This window comes from Drosophila obscura, unplaced genomic scaffold, assembly GCF_018151105.1.
Source record: "Drosophila obscura isolate BZ-5 IFL unplaced genomic scaffold, ASM1815110v1 contig_30, whole genome shotgun sequence".
In the NCBI taxonomy this organism is placed as follows: Eukaryota; Metazoa; Arthropoda; class Insecta; order Diptera; family Drosophilidae; genus Drosophila; species Drosophila obscura.
This window is the reverse complement of record NW_024542818.1, coordinates 1,987,235-1,993,697: the sequence shown is the minus strand read 5'-3', so window position 1 is coordinate 1,993,697 and position 6,463 is coordinate 1,987,235.

The window sequence follows — 6,463 nt, the reverse complement described above, 5'->3', positions numbered from 1 at the left end:
ATATCCAGATGTAGATCAGGAATCTAGACGCATATTCTACGGGTTCATAGATTATTCCATCTTCTATCATCCACCATCCATCTCTCTCTCTATCTATCCCTCTTCGAAGGGTATACGAAAAGCGAGAGCAAAACTCAAGAGAGATGCGTGTGACCAAAAGCTGGACAAAGGCATCGGCGCATGCCGCAAACAACAGTTGGATGGGAGATTGCTGTGTGGCATGGAAGAGGCAGAGTGGCACTGGCAGAGGAGTGGGGAGTGGGGAATGGAGGACAGGCCAAGGGAGCAGCCATTGTGGCGCACGCCATTCAAGTGCGGAAACGGAAGCACAGGGAGGGAGTGTGGGCCAAGAAGGAAGAGCAAGGAACGGCAGGGGGGGATGACAGGGCGAGTGGCTACCACAAGCCAAACACAATAAGCGCTTCATAAACGACATTTTTCACCAGAATGAAAAGCAAACAGACACACACACACACAAATGCACAGACAGAGGGAAAAAATGATTCACGCACAGGAATTGGGTCAAGTTTGTGGGAGAGTGTTGGGCAGGGGGGTGTATGTGTGTGTGGTGCGTGTTAAACGATTTCGCAGTTTTCCACTTGAGACACAGACAACAAGGCGCACGGGCACACACACACACACACACACACGAACACTCACACAATGCGAGAGGGAAATGAGGCAATGGAGGAGACTCTCGAGCATCGCTTGTTATCCTTGACGCCGGGACCGCCTAGAACAGATATGTGAGAATTGAAGGTAAGGGGCAGACTGGGGACTGGCAGGGGCAGGGTACCTATCCTCGCACCCCTTTGCCTCTCTGCCGCTCTCTATCTGCCGCTTTTTTTCTGTGTGTTGAATGGGTCCCATAAGTTCCACTTGCTCTACCTTTCATTAGCTGTACCTTACCTTCCTTTTCATGGTCCTTGGCAGTAGGAATATGCTTCACTTCCCTACCTTCATTTCCCTGGCCCCCATTTCATATTCTATTCATCTTCTAACCTGCTGTCTCCTATACTCTCGTACTCTCGTACTCTCTCCTGCTTTCTCTTCTATGGCCTATTCTGTGCCCCTCTTTTTGTGATGCCACTGACGCCAGTTGTCTGTTATTTATGCGTTTGCTCTTCCTGTTCTATAGTCTTCTCTTTCTTCCAGTTGTTTCCCTTTACTTTCATCTTCTCGTTTTTCTCATTTTCTGCCCATCATCGGCCTTCTATGGGCTTCTCATTATTGTATGGGATCTGTGTGAATTCTCCGTTATTATTACAGTTGACATTTCCAAATGGAAGACCACTGAATTTTGCCATTTCTTTAGTCAATGCTGTGAACAATCGAATGGACCACTTTTTCAAGAAATAACCTCCATATTGTCCAGTTGCTGGAACCATAGAACTATGCTTTCTGTGTCGAGTTGCCCAGTTTTCACTTTTACATTAAATGTACATCGAGTTGGGGGAAACATATCCTTAGAAATGTAAGAATATTTCAGCATTTCCATTGATTCGCATTAAATTTCATTAGCTAAGTTTGAATGATGAATGTCCCCTGAGTACATGGAGTAATGATGCTTCACATATGTATGTACCTGATGTACATATGTATGTACGAATGATGTATGTATGTGCATAGGCGATGTATGTAATCTATTTTGGGGTTCCTGCTCACAAAAAAGTAATTGTTTATTGAAGTGAATTTAAGAGGAAAATTGCTTTATATTAAACACTCCCCCCCCCCACACACACACAACACACAGCAGGAAAAAAGCCAAATTCAATTGAATAACCATTCATTCATTCAGAGAGACAGAGAGAAAGAGACCGAGAGATAGAGAAAGAGACAGAGATAGAGAGGGAGAAAGAGAGGGAAGAAGAGTGAATCCTGTGGCTTTTGTTGGGGGGGGTTGTATTTTAGTTTGAGGAATGGCTGTCAATCTTTGTGGAGCAGAAGCAGAAGCAGAAGCAGTAGGAGAGCTATGCTCTTCCCCTTTTCTCAGTCGTCTTAAGTGCCCCTGTCATTGTCTTGCTCTTCGATTGCTCAACTCCCAGGGGGTCATCCATCCCCGCTCTCTCCCGCTCTCTGTTTCTCCGCATTTCGCATTTACGAGTACGACGAGTGTTGTATGCCCCACAACCTTCCATCATTCGCCTTGTCCAATCGCACTCAAACTAATTGCTCTGAAACTGTGGCAACAAACTGTAGAAATGGATTGCAGGGAAAACACGAAAGGATGGCGAGGGGGAGGGTGGCTGTATGCAGGATGTGGTGTGTCAGTGGTAAATGTTTCAAAGTGTTTCTCAATTAGCTGTCCTGATGGTGGGGAGAACAAAAAAAAACGAGTCCTTCAGGTGTGAGAGGACTTTGATTGAAATGCACAAATACAAATCCTTCAAGAATGGCCATGAGGTCCATTAATGGATAGATAATGGATAATGGTGGTGCATGTTGAGAGATATTCCAGCTTTGAGGTTCGCCAGAGATTCACGGAAAACGAATTGCCTAAGCTCCAAATAATTCAATCGCAACTAAAAACTTAAAACATACAGAATAGCATAAAGAGAGCCCATCTTTCAAGGGTTTTATCGGAACGGGAAGCTCTAAAAGGAACGAAGATTTAGCCATAAAATTGTAGAGATTGTACAGATGATCAAGGAAAGATTTTCCACGTTTCAAAAACGCTCATAAATCTCTGATTTTCTCTCTATTTCTTCATTATTTTCCATCCGGGGATTTCAACATTTCATTTCAAAATTTTCATCATTCAAAAGTTGCTGGTTTGTTTAACCATCTCCCCCATCCAGCCACCCTCTCAGCCATTCATTGACTCTTTTTCTCTGCCTCTTGAGCTAATAAATCTTTTGTCTTATCACCCGAAAACCAGAGATTTGTTGACTCTTCTTGTTGGTCATATCATATCATATCTTTGCCATCTGCGCATCATCTTCCTGATGATTTTTGTCGTCTGTGTGTGTCGTTCATCTGCTCTGTTGTGTAAATATTTTTCAATGCAAATAAAAGATAAACCGCGGAGGGACGACCTGAACTTGTTGAGTTTTCAACTCCAAGCCTCCTAGCCCCCCATTCCAACCAGCCCCACAATATGACGTTGCACTTTTCTCTTGGGGGGGGGGAAGTGGCAAGGAAAAGAAAAGAAAGAGAGAGAGCTACCCATGAAAATGTAAACGTAAACCAAGATAATGTAATCGCAGACCCTCTAAAAGCAGACCCCAAATTGGTGGAGGGTGAGATATAGTAGAAGGAGCTCCTCGGCCCCCTACTGCCCCTTTTAGTGAACCACCATAAAAACGTTTTTATGACGTGCATTCATTGAGACAGGGGCAGATTCGAAGGCAAAGTCAACTTTGGTAATCTTTATGGCAGATAATGTCAAATTCATCCGCCGGATTCCATGTTCCGTGTCCACGCCACAGGGTAGAGACGCCTCCACAACCTACTATTACTACTCCTATTCTCTGCCACTTCTACTCTACTCTGATAACTTATCATTGGCCCACTCTGACAAATTGCTGGCTCCTATTGGAATTGTGATTATTGACATTTTTGTTATAATTTTTTCATTATTTTTTTGTATTTTTTTTTTGTCTACATTTTTCTTGTTTTTGTTACGTTTTTTGTTTGTCAAAGTTTTTGGTCAATGAATTTTTGGATTGCTTTAGCTGCTCCGTGGAATTTCCCAATCCACGGACGCTATGGAAATTGTTGGAGGAAAAGGCAATATGGGGTTTTGGTATCAGGAAATTCCCAATTTGTAGGTGTGAAAAAGGGAGAGGGTATGAATAGAAAGAACCCATAGATAAAGCATCGATAGGATGTCGTCTTATATCTCTGCTAATTATAACAGAAAACTCCCCTTAGTGATTGTAATATGAGAATAAATATGAGCACCCTCCCTGCATGTAGATTACCCATATATAATCTCTACTACATATTTCCTACTACACCTAATGAGCGTGCAGGTCTCAAAGAACTCTCCGCCAGTCACAAAAAGTTCCTCCATATCATATCAGCACCGCTTTTCATTAAAGTTTTCATCATCCTGCCCCCACAAGCATCTTTCGCTTTAAGCTTGCAACACATTCAACATGTGCACAAAACCCGCAGGACAGTTTTCACATATCAACAGAAGGATGTGTGTGTGTGTGTGTGTGTACCACAGCCTCCTCTCTGCCACTCTGCCACTCTGCCTCTCGCCTGTCTTTCTGTTTGTGTAAACTTCGCATTCAATTGAAACCAGCGTACACTCTGGAGTCCCATACCATCTGTCTCCGCCTCCCCCTTTCCCCATATGCCATATCAGACCCGAGCCGAAGCGAACCGAACGATGAGGGGGGAAACGCACAACGGCAACGGAACTTTGTGTGCAATGAATTTTTTAAAGCTCAATTTTAATCAATAGCTTAATGCTTTATTTATAAGCAAACAATTTAAGCGGCATCATACCCCCCAAACCCCAAAGCCCATACCCCTACCCATCCAGAGCAACATGTTCTGCTGTCATAATCAGCAGAAATCAGGGGGGGGGGGGGTTTGAAGAGGGGAGGATGAAAGGATGGAGGATGGGCTATGCCCATGGTGCAGCAGCGAGAGCGGATGAAGGTTGAGAGGCTGCCAAAAGAGAGGCAGCAGAGGCTGACACACAGTGGTCCCCCACGTGTAAAGCAAAGGCAAGGACATGAAACCCCAAGGCTCCCCTTGCCGCGCAACCCGCTCCCCCCGGAAAACTGTCGCATTAAACTCGCTTTAACCATGTAAAACTTTGACATAATCGTTTGGCATAAGCATTTCAATACAATTTGCATAACGAGAGGAGTCGAGTCGAGTCGAGTGGGGGTCCGGGAGAAGCCCACCCATGCTAGGGGGGCGAAAGTCGGACACAGAAACAGCAACTGAAGGCTGAAAGTTGAAACAGCAGCAGCGAAAACAGAAACAGAAACAGAAATCAGTTTGACATTTTCCCGATTTTCCACCAATTTTTTTTGCCTGTTTGTGTGTCCAAAAACAATCATAAAAAAAAAGCACAGGCAGAGGCAGAAAAGAGCGGCAAGCTCAAAGTTCGGTGGGAAATCTTTTGTGGATGCTGCGTGGGATTCTCTGAACGCCGGACAACATTTTCTGACTGATGAAAGAGCAATGGGGAAGTGCCACGCCTACCACCCGCACACCGTACACCAACTCATATGAGTTGCACTCTCGCCACAAAAAGGGCTAGAGAATGAGAGAAAATAGAGGGAGAGAGTGAGAGCAGGCGTCGCGTACACACACATACACACATTTTTGTTGGAGACCCATTTTCATTAATCGAAAATTTCGCGCCAAACTTTTGGTCCTACGCCACGGCACGGAGGCCACTCTTCCTTCTCTCCTCTGTTGAGAGAGTCTCTCTTTCTCTCTCTCTCTCTCTCTCTCTCTGTTCATCCCGGGGTTTACGCAACACAAAAACAGGGAATTCCAGCACACCCCATTCCACGAGGGGGGAGCAGTACCAGGAGGAGGATGAAGAGGAGTATGGCTGGAGTATGTACCACCCATCCATCCAATCGATATTCTTGCTCCCACTAGAATTTCCCTTTCTCTTCTGTAACAATATTCTCTGGCTCTGCCCCGTGCGCATTCTCTTCTGCTCTGCCTTCTGTTCCCCAATCTCTGTGTTTTCCGCTCCTTCTGCTGCCCATCTCGCCGCTTGCTCTGCCTTCTGCTGCCCATCTATGCTTCGCTTCGGTTTGTTTCGTTTCGGTTTCCACCTCCCAGCATCGTTCGGTCTGGTGTAACGGCCGTCGCATTCGCATTCCCCCTCGGATGCTGGCTGTAACTGTTGTTCTTCCTGTCGTCCGGCGGCTGTTCCTGAGCGCCGGCCACACCAAATCCCGGACGGGGCCATGTAACATGTAATGCAGCAGCGGGACTCCCGATGGCGGGGTTCCTTTTACAGCCAGTGGAGAGTATCCACAAATAGGCCCCTAGCCAGCCAGGGTTGTTTCGGTGCTTTGTACAAGGAGCACAGGGTTGTGGAGTTGCAGGCGTACGGTTGACAGGGTTGTGCTTGTGCAGTTCTGGAAATAGAGTAGACAGGCTGCAGATATATGTGGGTGTAATGTGTTCCAGTAACAACTTTAAGTGGTACTTCAGGTACAGTCGCAACGAATGTAATTACTTAATTGCTTTACAGGTATTTTGGAGTAGAAAAATCCACCAATCAATCATTCTATTCCACTTGCCCATCCATCCCGAAACTCCGTTTTTTGTAGCTTATTTAAACCCATTGGGATGGATGTTTGTATCTTATGCTATTCCATTCCTATGCCCTACCGTATCATTCTCAAACATTTCTTTTGTGTTCTGTGTCCTGTAAACAAAACAATATCATTTAATCCTATCTGATTTCTTGCAATCCTATCCCAATCTCACCTTATCCGATATCATGAGCGCATCCACTGCTACATATTCC